Below are 15,513 nucleotides of genomic sequence, written 5' to 3'. Positions count from 1 at the left end.
GTGGCTATGTATTGGGTAGCCCAGTTCCTGCTGAATCAGATATTGGGCTTGGGGCTGGGGACATCTACCTGGCAACACCCATAAGGAAGGAACACATATCATAGCTTTTGTTGAATTTCCAAGGGTTGGTTAGTTTTTCTCACTGTGTCACCCTTGGCCTGAGAGGGCTCCAGAGCTGAAGGTAGAGTTAGTACAGACGCCAATAGAGAGGTAACTGAGTGATAAAAGCTTCCTGAAGAACATGGATAACTGAGGTTTTGAGCTTAGGAGGGAGGGTCTCCACTTATCTTTGATATTTTTGTTTAAATTTAAAAAAATGGGCCTCTGTAGGTAGATGGATGAATTAGAGGAAACACACCCATCTGGTCATGCCAAGATGCAAGATCTGGAAAGCAAAGCTGGGTTTGGTTTTAGTTTCTACTGGCATGTTGGTGAGGGGCCTTTGAGCAGTACACAGATTACACAACTGCACCAGCAGGCCCCATCAGGGATGACAACCTGTGAGAACAACCAGGACAATGGGACCCTCTCTACTCTGGCAGGGAGGGAGGGAGTGGGTGGAGGAGCAGGACAGGCTGAGAGGCATAGAAGGAGGTTGAGGGCCTTCTGATGACATTGTTTCCTCTGTGAAGGAGAGGTGGGCTAAGAGTGAGGGTCAGAAGTTTGGTGGGAGAGGCAGGAAGATCAACTAGGGAAAATCAGTGGGTTGCTGTGCATCATCAAGGCCCAGCTGACCCTTCTGGGGAGTGGGCAGGAGGCAGGAGTGGGTAAAAGTTAAAAAGTGAGCCGTGAGCTCACAGGGGATGGACCATCTGGAGGTGCAGGCTGGGAGGGATGGCAAGGGTGACCTCTGTGTGCAGGTGTAAGACAAGCCCCCGAGGCCCCCGAGGCTCTCTTTCTTTGCCAAGTACTTTGCAAATATGAGGTCGTGTTGTTCCTTTGTTGGGGATTGAACCCATGGGCTGTGCATGTAGGCAAGCACTCTGCCACTGAGCTACATTCCCAGTCCTTTGTACTTTTTATTTTGAGACAGGGTCTAAGTTGCCCTGGCTGGCCTTGAACTTGGGCTCCTCCTGTCACCTTCCCCAGTTGTGAGGATTACAGGTATGTACACTGTGTCCAACAGTCATTTAAAAAAATATATTTTTAGTTGTAGATGGACCCAATATCTTTATTTACTTATATGTGGTGCTGAGGATGGAACCCAGGGCCCCACACATGCTAGGCAGGTGCTCTGTCACTGAGCCCCAGCCCCAGCCCACACCATTAGTTTTTGATTGTTACTTCCACTTGGCAGACGAGAAAAGCAAAGCACAGAAAGGTCAAATGACTTGCTCAAGGTCACAGAGCTAGTAAATGGCAGAGCCAGGACCTGAACCTGGGCCATCTGGATCTCCAATCTATGTGGAAGGATGCTCTTCATCCTGACTTTACCCCCCTCCACCTGTGGGAGGCCTTGTCTTCCAAGTTTTTCTACCTGGGGTGTCTGTGAGGTCTTGGGATCAGGTTTAAGAATGGGGGACGGGGAAAGGTGATTAAAAAAAAAAGCAAGTCCAAGGGCAACTGTTTTGTTGGATTGAGTCTAAACATTCTTATGTACATGTGCCACCTGCCGCCAGTGGAGGACCTGGGAGTGTTGGGGTGGAGGTGGGGTCTTCTTTCTGTTCCAGGCTCAGAGGCAGCCCTGGGAGGCCTGGGGCTGGGAGTGGGCTTGGGGAGTGACACCCACCTTCACCTGTAGGTCTGAGTTTTAACTCTGATGCCCTGTCCACCATACACCTGGAGCCCTTCACCAGAGAGAAGTGGTTTTCTCATTTTCATGTTTTTTTAAAAAAATATGTATGAACACATGACCAAATCAGCTTTATAACAATCTCAGTCCTTCTTTTATAAAGCACAGTATTTCCCTAAAGCTACCAGCAAAATCACTTCTGTGGGCCACCAGCCTTGTAAAAGGAATGAATCCATAATCGCCCCTCTCTGGGAATGAGGTCAGTTTCAATGACTACTATCTAATAAAAGAATAAATTCAGCATTACAAACAAACAAACAAACAACAAAAAAAGCGAAAAACAACCCAGAATCCCTAGAAACCCTATAGACAAATGACCAAGGAAATTTTATCTATTGAGAAGTGAGATCTTTCTTTCTCTCTCTCTCTCTCTCTTTTTGAAGAGGCTTTCTTATTTTTTCCTCTTGTACACAAAACTTCACTTTAAAAGCCGTAGGTTGGTTTATCAACACCTCTCTATTTAAGGGATTGAATATGCAACTGATTATACAGATGGCAAAACCTCACCATGGCGACACATTTTGAGATGGTCTCATTTAGTGAGAGGTCTGAGTCCCTCTGGGGCCGTGGTTTGGTGACTCTGGAGAGACTTGATCACCTTCAACACAGAGGCAACCGAGAACTCCGTCCTTCACTCCGGTGTACAAAGGACTTCGCGACCACCGCTGATACGAGGGTTTGTAACTGTCAGATCAGTGGTGCAGCATGAATGCCCACACCCTGGCAGTCACACTGTGTGTGTGCGTCCCCATCTGCAGTCTGGGCCCTGGCAGTGTTTGTGCACCTGAGGGAGGAGTCCTACGCCCCCTTCCCCAGCATCATGGTCACTTGGAAACATACAGAGGTGGAGACGGAGGTTTAGGGAGAGGGGTGCCTTGGCCAAGGTTTCAAGGCTAAACTATGGCTGGAATAATCGATCTCGTGACTCCCAGCCCTGTTCTCCTGGGTTGTGTCAACCACTGAGTAGAGGATGATCACATTGTCAACAGAAGAAGACAATGTTAGAAAACACCTCGAGATAATTCCCCAGGGTCATGCCGATCACGGACTTGGCCTCTGTGTGTAATAATAACGACACGTGCACAGCAATTACTGTGGCCAGGTACTGTTCTAAACACAGCTCATCCTACCAACAACCTTGTGACAGCACAGGGAAACTGAGGCCCAGAAGTGAAAATTGCCTGGGGTCAAGACTCCTCTGCTCCTCCGTTCCTAACACCCTTACTATCTGAAGAAAATTTTCATAGTGACCTGAAGCCCAAATAAATACCTCGTGGTTTTGTTTATTAAGTAATTGGGCCCAAATAGCCTGTTGAGTATCGGAGTCCTAACAGCTCAGTCGTCATTTGAAAAGATAACTTGCATACATTGAAAGAAAAAAATACATTTCTGTTCCATCTCTAATAACCAGAATTACAGAGTAATGAGATGTAGGTGCCTGGGGGACCTGAGGGTCTCCTCAAAACTTAGAACTGGATTGGCACACCACCTTCCTCTCCTGTTACTTGTTGGTTTGCACAGGGAACTGGCTGTTTGTCAAGGTAGCCACGGACAACCCTGCACAGGAAGATGTGACGTCACCTAAAACAGATGTTGAAACGGTGACCTGCGTCAGTTCCTGGGTGTCCCACAGGGGTCGCTGTGTTTCTCTCTGGCATTTAAGATCATTGGTGGATCCCAAGTGCCACAGAGCGGCCCAGGATGGGCTAACGACTTGAACGGCCTTTCTTTAGGCTGTCTTAACAAAATACTGTAGACACGGTGGCTCCAGCAGTGGAAATCTTTTTTTTTTTCCTTGTGGTTCTGGAATCTAGAAGTTCTTGGTCAGGTGCCCGCGAGGCTGAGTTCTGGTGGGCCTCTCTTCCTGGCTTCCTTCCCACGGGGTCCTCTGCCAGGTGTTGGAGAGAGTAATCTCTTTCCCCACCTATTCTCACAAGGCCACAAATCCCATCAAGAGACCGCACCCTCATGACTTGACCCCAGTTGCCTCCCAACGGGCCCATCTCCAAAACCCATCACACTGAGGGTTAGGGCTTGAGTGCAGGGATGATTTGGTGTCTTGACACACAGTTTGGGAACCATGGGCCTCTGGGGAAGAGCTAGTGAGCAGGAACTGGAACCGGAGCAGTCTGTATCCTGAGCTGCTGTGCTTGGCCCTGGCTGGGCTGCTGGTCTGGAGTCTCCTCTGTAGAGTTTACTCATTCATTCGGCAGACATCTGAAGCACTGCCAGCCTGCGCCAGCTCTTGTGCTGGGCTGGGGTGGGGAAAGGAGAGGGGTGAATCCCCCTGTCAACTCAGCTACAAGAGGAGGATGTACAGAACCCAGCCTCACCCAGAGACAGGACACTAGGGTCGGGTAGGGACTACTGTGGGGCCATGAAAACTCATTTCAGTGACACGAACAGAAATTTGGCTCTGGGAATGAACCTCTTCCATTTGCCAAAGTCTTCCTCGATTATTATGTTCAGGCTGGAGAAGAGACAGACCAGGTGTCAGTAGGTGTCGTGTCACCTCTGAAGGCTGCAGTGGATGGAGCTGGAGACTTGGAAGAGAAAGGATGGAGAATCTCTTTGGGCTAAGTGCTGAGCACCCTGTCACTGCAGAAATGTCAGGAAGAGACCTGTTCAGGGAGACTGAGCCAGATGGGCCTTCAGGTCCCCTCCTCAACTTTGCAAGGGGATGATCTTAGGAAGCTGTTTTTCTTATTGAGTGTGATTGTCCCCCCTTGTCACTGACTTGAGTGTCCACCATGCCTGTCACTTCCCTTGAGACAACACTGCTGTTGTCTCAGACTGAAGCTATTTGGAAACGGATTCTTGGGTTTGTTGTAAATGCATCTGTTTTGGGGTCTCAGCTGCACCTGCTGTCTGGGTGAGAGGCAGGCCATGCGGACCCCTTGCTGGGGGGACAGGGGCCATCTTGTTCCCCTTACTTCAGCCAGAGGGACCTTTGCAGATGCCTATCTCACCTCGACCCTCTCCTGCATAGGTTCCTGCAGTGACTGCTTTAGAGAAAGCCCAGACCCCCACGCCTGGCAGTGAGGTCTCCAGTGGCAGGGCCCTTGTTCACTCCCTGGCCTTGTCTCTCTGCAGAGGCCCTCTGGTATGGTCATCTTGGGGACATGCACTTCTTGGAAAGCAGAGTCCTCTTTGCCTATGGCTTTGCTCAGGCTGCTCCCTTTCCCTGGCTTACTCTTCCTGCCTTGTCCACCTGTGAAATCCCACCCTCCTTCAGGGTCTGGCTCAGTCTTCTTGCTGTGGAGGACTTAAAACATCAACCATTTATTTAACTTACACTTGTAGAGTTTGGCTATTTGGTCTGGGCTCAGCCGGGTGGTTTTCTGGACCGGGCTGGGCTCACTTCTGGGATTGCTGCCTGTGGTTGGCTGGTTTCTGATGGCCTCATGGTCTGGGTCTCTCTTGATGGTCTCTCCACCCAGCAAGCTGGCCCGGATTCTACTCCAAAAGAGGACAAGCCCCACTGCCCAGAGAACTGTCCACCTTTTTGTTAGCATCTTATTGGTCAAGACAAGTCATCTGATCGAACTCACAGTCACAGAGGGTGGATACTCCAAGAACCTAACAGGAGGGTGCAGACCCAGGGAGTAGGGGGTGGAGGGGAGGGCATTGCATGCCATTTCTGCAGTCTTCCACAGCTGGATAGCCCTCAAAACAAGAGGGTCTATTTATGTGTGTGCCCCATTGGGCTATGAGCTTCCAGAGGCCTTGGTCTGCCATTCCTGGGTTTCCTCAGAGCCAGGCACAGAGCAGATAGATGCTCAGCAATTGTTAACTTCTGCCTCAGTGCCTGAGGAGCCACCTTGGACTTGTGACTCAAAGAAAAGAACAGAGGACCCAAGGTGCATCTGGGAGCAGGTCAGGGGAAGGAGGGGCAGGAGGGCCACCGACAATCCTTAAAGAATCTTTGCTCAGCAGCCCAGGGTTTGCAGTTTGCCTCGGGGAATGATCTGATCTGATTCAGCCACAGTCTGGTCTCCACCTTTAAATGTTGGAAACTGCATAAATCAGCACATTTTCCCCAAAGCGGAGTCTATATACAGCACCACCAGGCTGCTCGCCATAATTAGGCCTCCAGCAATGATTGTTTTTACTCCTCGGGTTTTATCACCAGCTTCACAGGGAAGGGGAGGGCATGACCAGGGTTAGGGTGCTGGCAAGCAGCCCCACAGTCTGAGAAGTCTGAGGCAAGCCTGCAGACAGAGGCTCTGGCCTGGGGCTCTCTGTCCTCTCTTCCTGTCCCCTGTGTTGTCTGCACCACAGGGTCTACTCCCCGGCCATGTCCTTCCACCCTGCCTTTCCAGGCCCTCTCCACCTCCTTCATCTGTCTGCAAATAACCTGCCTTTGGCCCTTTGAGCCTGTGGGTACATGCATGGGACAGCCTACCCTTGGGAGGCAGGACCCAAAGGAAGACCAATAAAGTCCCGGATGCAGGCTCAGGATTGTTGAAGCAGAGTGTTCTGGGATCCAGGGGAGCTGCTGCATAGGAAGGGGGAGCTGCTCCTTCAGTTTCCCCACCCTGAGGGAAGGGGCATGGCCATGGGAGGGCCCTCTAAAGCCCAAGTGCAGGGGAGGAAGGCCTGGTCTTGAGTCTAAGGGTGTTTCTCTGTCTGTGCAAGCAGGAGAGGCTTGGGGGTGAGTGTGGAAATCTCGCTCTGCCACTTGGCCCTGGCTGAAGGCCTGCAGATCGTAGGAAAGGAGTCGTACCCCAATGACCAGACCAGGAAGTGGAAGCTCACAGAGGTATGTCACCTCTGTGTGATGGGCCGGACTTGGGCCCTGAGGGGGAGCTCCCAGTGCTGTGCTCATGCTGCTGCCCCTGGAGCTGAATTTAAAACAGACCTTCACACTATCAGTCGATAACTCGTGCTGGACATTGTCTGAACACCCCCTGCCGGATGGAGATCTGCATGTGGGCAGGGTTTGGGGCTGTCCTGAACATCCTTGTACTGGCTGGGCAGTTCCCAGGTCTGGGATCAAATCCTACCTTTGCGGTGGACAGAATTACTGACCCTCATTGAGTCTCAGTTTCCTTTTACATATCACCTGTGTGAGGTGTTGAAGGAGTGGATGCGCAGACACCCAGGGTGGTGGTGGTGAGGACGGGATGATGAGGTCCCCTGGGCTACCTGACCGTCCTGTTCCCAGTTGGGTATTCCCGTTCACACACCAGGCTCCCCGTGAGTCTAACATGTCCTGGGGTCCCAACTAGAGCTGGCTGTTTTAGGCCCAGGTGAGCTCACCCAGGCCCTAGACTTTCCCCTGTCCACACTTGCCCTCTGCATGACTATGGCCTTAGATTCCAGTGATGTTTTGATGACTCCCAGGTTGGCATCTCTAGCTCTGCCTTTACACTGAGCTCGAGACTCATCTGATTCACTCTGTCTTTAAAACATCTTCCAAATATGACACAGGTCTCCATCTCGACCCGATTTCTCCGCCTCTGTTACTGTCAGTCCACGTTGTCCTCTTGCTCTTTTTCAACTTCTTTAGTGAATATATAGCTTGTTTGTATTTCTGGTTTCATGGTAAATGCTCCAGGTTTTGCTTTAGCTTCTCCTCAGCATTTTGGACATATAGTACTTACTTGCTTAGGTCTTATAATTTCCCTCATTAATCTAGAGGTTACTTAGTAGCATATTATTCAGTTTCCAAATATAAGAGGGCTTGTCAGTCATCCTTTATTGACTTTATTACATTATGATAAGAGAGTCTAATTGATGGTGATATTTAAAAATGTATTTTAATTTTCATATATATATGAAAATTAAATATATATATTTAATTATATATATATATATACTAATTTTGAGACAGGATCTTGTTAAAGTTGCCTAGTTGGCCTTGAACTTGCTACCCTCCTGCCTTGGCCTTCCCAGTCACTGGAATTACAGACACAGGCTACTGTGTTCAGCTAATGTTCCATTTTACAAATGTCTCATGCATTCTTTTTTTTCTTTGATGTGTGTGCATTATTTTAATTCAATTTTCCTATGAAGTTGAAAATGAATGTGTTTGTCAAGTGTACATATACTCACACCTATGCGTATCATAATTGTCGGGTTCGGTGTACTTTTTCTTATTTGTTCTAATCAGTTACACATGAAGTAGAATGTACTTTGATACATTATATATAAGTGGACTATAATTTCTCATTCTTCTGGTTGTACATGATGTAGAACCCCACTGGTCATACAGTTATATATGTATATAGGGTAATAATGTCTGATTCATTCTACTATCCTCCATATCCCCTTCCCCTCCCTTCACCCCTCTCTACCTAATCTAAAGTAACTATTCTTCCCTAGCCCCTGCGCCTGTCCCTCCGCTCCCACCTGTGGCATGCCCCCAACCTCCACCACCCTTGGTTGTGAATTAGCATCCAAATATCAGAGAAAACATTTGGCCTTACCTTTTTTGGGTTTGGCTTATTTCACTTAGCATGATATTTTTCAGCTCTATCCATTTACCAGCAAATGCCATGATTTCATTCTTCTTTAAGGCCAAGTAATATTCCATTATATATATGTGTGTATATGTTAAAAAATGGGTTAAAAATATGTGTGTGTGTGTGTGTATATAATATATATATCACATTTTTTTAATCGTTCATCTGTTGAAGGGCAACAAGGTTGGTTCCATAGTTTAGCTACTGTGAGTTGAACTGCAATAAAGATTGATGTGGCTGCATCACTGTAATATGCTGATTTTAAGTCCTTTGGGTATAAAGTGAGGAGTGGGATAACTGGGTCAAATGGTGGTTCCATTCCAAGTTTTCTGAGGAATCTTCATACCACTTTTCATATGGTTGCACCAATGAATTCCTATTAACAATGGATGAGTGTACCTTTTCCCCCACATTCTTGCCAACATTTATTGTTGTTTGTATTCTTGATAATTGCCAATCTGACTGGAGAGAGATGAAATCTTAGAGTGGTTTTGATTTTCATTTGTCTAATGCTAAAGATGGAAAGACCTACCATGTTCCTGGATAGCAGAATTGATATTGTCAAAATGGCCATACTACCAAAAGCGTTATATATAGATTTAACGCAATTCCTATTACAATCCCAACAATGTTCTCCATAGAACTAGAAAAAGCAATTGTGAAATTCATTTGGAAAAACAAAAGACCCAGAATAGCCAAAGCCATCCTTAGCAAGAAGAGTGAAGCAGGAGGCATCACAATACCAGACCTTAAACTATACCACAGAGCAATAGTTACAAAAATGGCATGGTATTGGCACCATGTACAGACATGTAGACCAATGGTACAGAGTAGAAGACACAGAGTCAAACCCACATAAATACTGTTATCTCATACTAGACAAAGGCACCAAAAACATTCACTGGAGAAAAGATTGCCTCTACAACAAATAGTTTTGGGAAAATTGGAAATCCACATGTAACAAAATGAAATTAAGCTCTATCTCTCACTCTGCATGAAATTCAACTCAAAGTGGATCAAAGACTTAGGCACTAGACCAGAGACCCTGTGCCTAATAGAAGAAGGAAAGTAGGCCCAAATCTTCACCATGTTGGTCTAGGATCTGTCTTCCTTACAAGACTCCTAAAGAGCAAAAGTAAAATCAAGAATCAACAAATGGGATGCATTCAAACTAAAAAAGCTTCTTCTCAGCAAAGGAAACAATAATGTGAAGAAAGAGCCCTCGAATGGGAGAAAATCTTTACCACATGCATCCCAGAGAGCACACTTATCTCCAGGATACATAAAGAACTCACAAAACTTAACACCAAAAAACCAAATACCCCAGGGGGCTAAGGAAATGAACACACACTTCACAGAAGAAGAAATACAATTGATCAACAAATGTATGAAAAAACATTCAACATTCTCATGCATTCTTTTTTTTTTTTTTTTCCTTTGGTTCTGGGGATTGAACTCAGGGGCACTCCACCACTGAGCCACATCCCCAGCCCTATTTTGTATTTTATTTAGAGACAGGATCTCACTGAGTTGCTTAGCGCCCCGCTTTTCCTGAGGCTGGCTTTGAATTCAAGATCATTCTACCTCTGCCTCTTGAGCTGTTGGGATAACAGGTGGGTGCCACTGTGCCCAGCCTCATGCATTCTTGAAAAGAATAGTGCTTATTGTAGGTGCAGAGTTTGGGATCTATGTATTAGCATTTTTTTTTGGTATTGGGGATTTTAACCTTTTTATTAATTATTTTGAGACAGGGTCTCACTAAGTGGCTTAGGGCCTCCCTTAATTGCTGAGGCTGGCTTTGAACTTGTGATCCTCTTGCCTCAGCCTCCTGAGCTGCTGGGATTACAGGCATGCACCACCACACCCAGCTTGTATTAGCTTTCTTGTTGAAAATTTTGTTTGTCTCCTTGATCGGTTTCTAAGAGAGATGAATTAAATTCTTCAAATACAATTGTTAGTTTGCTTATTTCTTTATGCAATTCTGTGATTTGGCGCTTTATGTATTTTGAAACTGTGTTTTTTAGTGAAAACATATACTTACGGGTGTCTATTTTAAAATTTACAGTTCTTTCCCATGATCCTGTTGTTGGCATTAACCAATATTTTGTGAGACATTAAGAGGATCCCCCCAGCCTTCATTTGGTTCATATCAGCCTGATTCATGCTTTTTAATCCTTTTCAATCTCTGCATCCTTTTACTTTAGGTGTTCTCTTGTAAGTAGCACAGGGCAGGACCTTTTTGTGTGTGTGTATAGCTTTTACATTTTTTTTATTAGCTACACATGACATTACAATGATTTGGCAATTCATATATTTGAATCAATTAGGGTATAATTTCTCATTTTTCTGATGTACAGATTGCAGAATCACACTGGTCATACAGTCACCTATATACATATAGCAATCACAATGTCTATTCTATTCTGCTACAGGGCAGGATCTTAATTTGCTCATCCAATCTAAGACTCAGCTGTCCTTTGATGACTGTACCTTAGACTTGGCTATCTTTTGGTTGATGACCATAACCTGTTTATCTTTATTGTAAATGCTGTTTTGTTATGCCTCCCTTGTGCCATATTATTTCATATTTTCCATCTTCTCTAGTTTCTTTTTGTTTCTCTTTTTCTCCTTTAAATTTTTTTTTAATTATAGATGGACACAATACCTTTATTTATTTATTTTTATGTGGTGCTGCGGATCTAACCCAGTGCCTCCCCACACAGGTCAGGCAAACTCTCTACCACTGATCTACAATCCCAGCTCCATCTTTTTCTCCTTTCTTGATTTTAAAATTTCTACTGTCTACTTGATGAAGGAAGCCAAAGTAAAAAATGTAGAAAAAAACAATAAAAAACAGTAAAAAAGAAAAAAAAATAAACCAAATGGCACATCCATACAATGGAATACTATTTAATAACAAAAGGAACAAATAACTGCTAAATGCAACAGAGACAACTCTTACAAGCACTACACTAAGTGAAAGAAGCTGGACTCAGTAGTAGACCATATGCCTCTTGTTTCCATTTATATGAAGTTTTGGAAGAACCAAAACTATAGGGATAGAAAATAGATAAGTGGTTGTTGGAGACTGGGAGGTGAGACGGGAGCCGACTAGGAAGGGGCAAGAGGAATCTTTAGGGTTGAACGAAATATTCGGTCTCTTGATTGTGGTGGTGGTTTAGGGACTATACATTTGTCAAAATTCTTACAACTAGGTAGTGAAAAAGGGTGAATTTTACCATAGGTAAATTATATCTCTATTTATTTATTTATTTTTTAAAGAGAGAGAGAGAAGAGAGAGAAAGAGATAATTTTTTTAATATTTATTTTTCAGTTTTGGGTGGACACAACATCTTTATTTTATTTTTATGTGGTGCTGAGGATGGAACCCAGCGCCCCATGCATGCCAGGCGAGCGCGTTACCGCTTGAGCCACATCCCCAGCCCCTATATCTCACTTTAAGAAAGCAAAACAAAATGCTCTTGGATCTTACATTGGTCTGCATGATCTGTCTCCGTCCCCCAAGATCTTTCCAGAACTCACCCAGATAGGCACAGAGTGTGCTGCTTTTCTCTTTTGGATTCCTGATTGAAGATCTCCTCATCAGAGGGTTTTCCTTAACCAGCCTGCAACATGTTATCACCCCCTGATGTTCTAGCGATCTGTGATGATATATCTCTACCTTCTAGAATCCAAGTTCCACAAGGGCAGGGGCTTTGTTTTGTTCACAGCTGTATGTGTCCCCTGGACAGTGCACCCATGGTGGTGCTCAGTAATCATTGGAACAATTAATGAAATCGAGACTGAATCCTAGATCAACAGTATCCAACAGAAATGGAATGTGAACCACATATGTGATAAATATTTCCTAGTAGTCACATTCAAAACATAAAAACAGGTAAACTTAATTCTAATCACATAGTTCCTTAACTCGGCATATTAAAGATATCATTTTAGCATGCAAACAATATAAAAGTTATACAGGAGATATTTTCTTAATTTCACAGCACATCTCAAATTTGGGCTAGCCCCTTTGTCAGTATTCAGTAGCCACATGTAGGTGGTGGCTACCTCAGTGGTCAGTACAGCTTTAGAAAGGAGAAGTCTTGTCCCCGGGTCAAGTCCTAGAAGGGATTTTTGTCCCTGGTGCCATCTTGGTTGTGGGAAGTGGTTCTGAATCAACAGTGAATTGCTGATTGAAAAGCAAACAGACAACAATGAAATTAGAACAGCATCATTCTACCATTCCCGGTGAAATAATGGCTTTCAATAAGGGTTGGTGGTTGCTCATATCACATAAGGAGAGGTAGGTAGATGTCACCTGCTTCCTGACAGAACACAACAGCTCCTGAGCTAGACTTGACAGAAGACCGAACCTGAATCTGAGAAACCTACAGATTCAACTTCAACTGACAAAATTTACAACTCAGGAAATCCAACAAACATGTGAAATTATACTGCAGAAATGCAACCCACAAAATTCAGACTGTGGGATACATCAGGACTAATGACTTTCAACAAATGAATTGCAATAAAAAAGAAAAAGAAAAAAAAGAAGGGAAACATAGATTAAAAAAGACTCCAAAGACACTGAACCAGTCTTGATGTGTAGACTTCATTAGGATTCTGATTAATAAACTAGAAACACATGAATTTATGAGACAATTGGATATTGGAAGATATTGTGAGATAATGTATCGTGCTTATCTTGTTAAAAATACTTATTTCAGAGATACATACTGAAACATTTATGGGTGAAATGATAATGATAGCTGGGATGTGATTTGATTTGAAATAAATTGGGAGGGGAAAGTGTGTGTGTGTGAGTAAGGAAGCCAGATTGGCTGTAAACTCATAATTGGTGAAGTGGAATAATGGGTATCTTGGAGTTCAGGACTACATTTCTCACTACTTTTGTATCTATTTCAAGTTTTTCATAATAATATGTTAAAAAGAAAAAGGAAAAAAAAAAAAAAAAAAAAAAAAGAAAAAGGAGGCAGGATGCACTTCCCTAAATCGCCAGAAGGTGGTGCTGCTGCATCTCTGCTGCCACCAACCCCCACCCCCCGCCAAGCAGGACACCAGGTCACCAGGGTTTCTGCTCTTCTGCACAACACTGATGTGGGGAGGGAACGCCTGTGGGTCAGCATGGATTTGCCTTTTCAGCATGTGCCCCAGTCCTCTCACGACCTCCATCTTTTAGGGCTTGGCCACTCCTGATCCACTATCTAGGTCTATCTCACTGTACCTATCGTAGGTTTCTGATCTTCACCTTGATCTTGGGGTCTCCATTCCTTCTCCTGTGCCCTCCCTGAACACCTGGAGGCCTGGCTCCTTATCTCACTCAGGTCAACAGGAGCTAGACTAGATGACCCCACCCACCCCAGCCTCCAGGGACGAGGCCCTCGTGGAGCCAGAGGCACATGGTTGGGTAGTCTGGCTGTGAGCCCCGACTGGAGCCAGTAACCCGGGGTGGCTGGAGCAGGCAGCGTCCACCTACTTTACTGTAGCACAGAGTGGAACACCGTGGAGCAGGTCTTCTAGCTTTCTAAAGAAAGGGAGGCTCCATTTCTAGAACCCCAAAGGAAACCCACAAGAGTGGAGCATCCTGGACCCACCTGGGGGTGATGCTGTCACTTGGGCTTCTTCTGGCCCCTATGCCCACCCTAAAGCAAAATATGCTGGACTTCCCCGACTCTGGGCTCCTTACATTTCTGGCTGGCTGTCAGCCCAAGAGTTCTTACAAGCTTCTCTGAGACTCTAGTAATTCTCCTTGGCATTCATTCAATCCTGGAACTCATTTATTCACTCATTCGGCAATCACTTGTCCCATGTACTGAATTCCCAGGGGGACAATCTGACCATCGTGGGGACTCTGTCCTGCAGGAGCCCACAGCCGGGTGGGTACAAACACACTCTGCGATGTGCATACAGACAGGGGGTCCCCAAATCAGGAGACATGGAGGAGAGGATGGCTGCCGCTGGGGGGCCAGGGAAGGCTCCTCGGGGGTGGTGACCTTGGGACCTCGAGGAAAGCCAGGTGGAGAAGGAGCTGGGGAGCCCTGGAAGACAGTGAGACGCTTGCTTTCTCCATGCAGTCATTTGGAGAGGACTCCTGCAAACGACAGAAGGTACAAGGGTTTCAGACTGTGGTTCGGGTGGGGATCATGTGCTCTCCTCCATAGCCCGGCTGGCACTTTGCAGGAACATTTCTCTGTCAGACGCCTACAGAGACGGGGTGGCGAGCCACCACTGCTCCTGAAGTGCCACTCTAGACGTCTGGAAGGAAATCCACTTCCCTCCCAGGGTGGAATTGCCAATAATCGGTGCCGCCGAGAACACGAATAGCTTCGTGGGCCCCAAATGAGAGACTGAATCCCAAGGGTTCCTTCCAAGTGCTGGGGGTGCGTTGGTAATAAGGCGCCAAGATTTTAAAGCCCCCCTTCTTGGGCAGAATGCCTCTCTCTCCACAAATAGAAACTTGCTGGGAATCTAATTAAGAGCAGTGTACATAAAACTCACTGTTCCTAGGTAAACAAACACTAAGCAAGATGCTCGGCTTGCCTGTGCCCTTCAGGGAGGGTGGGTGTGAGGATATTGAGGGGAAAGGAGAGGACCATTCAGGGCAGGGAGGGAGGAGAGAAGGCGAAAGGCAGAGAGGCAGAGGGAAAGTTCTAGCTTCTCTTTTGTCCACAGCATTCTTTTGTCTCAGATCCTCCGTTTCTTGCCTGGTTTTCATCCGGTTCTGGTGTTTGTGAGTTGAGACAAACTGTTCTCTGCACACCTGGTTTTCCCCTGGGCTTTGCAGTGGATGCCACTGAGGACTCACCTCATGGAGGTGACTCACCTGCATGGTAGTGACTCACCCTCACTGCAGGCACCTGCCGCTCTGCACCCAAGGTTTCTGCTCAGCCTGGCTGCTTAGCGGGAAGGAAATACTGGGGAATGAATGGCCCTGGTGGCAGGCAATGGCAGAGGGAAGGTGGAGGATGAAGACCCTCCTCCCCTTCCCTGTAAGCAAGTTGATGCAGAAGTTTGATCTCTCAGTGCACGCGGAGGCAACCGGACTGGTGACTCCCTATTCATCGGCTTCCATCCTTTTTCTCTCTTTTCCTCTTTCCTGACACTCCCTCCGGGTTTACCTTGCACACCTACTACTTGCATTCAATCTTAGTCTCCGGGAAGCCAACTCTAAGAAAGGCTTTATCTACTAAAAATTGAGCCAGGCGCAGTGGCACATGCCTGGAATCCCAG

The sequence above is a fragment of the Marmota flaviventris genome, chromosome 2 (assembly GCF_047511675.1).
Source record: "Marmota flaviventris isolate mMarFla1 chromosome 2, mMarFla1.hap1, whole genome shotgun sequence".
Classification (NCBI taxonomy): Eukaryota; Metazoa; Chordata; class Mammalia; order Rodentia; family Sciuridae; genus Marmota; species Marmota flaviventris.
Note: the sequence above shows the minus strand (reverse complement) of the source record.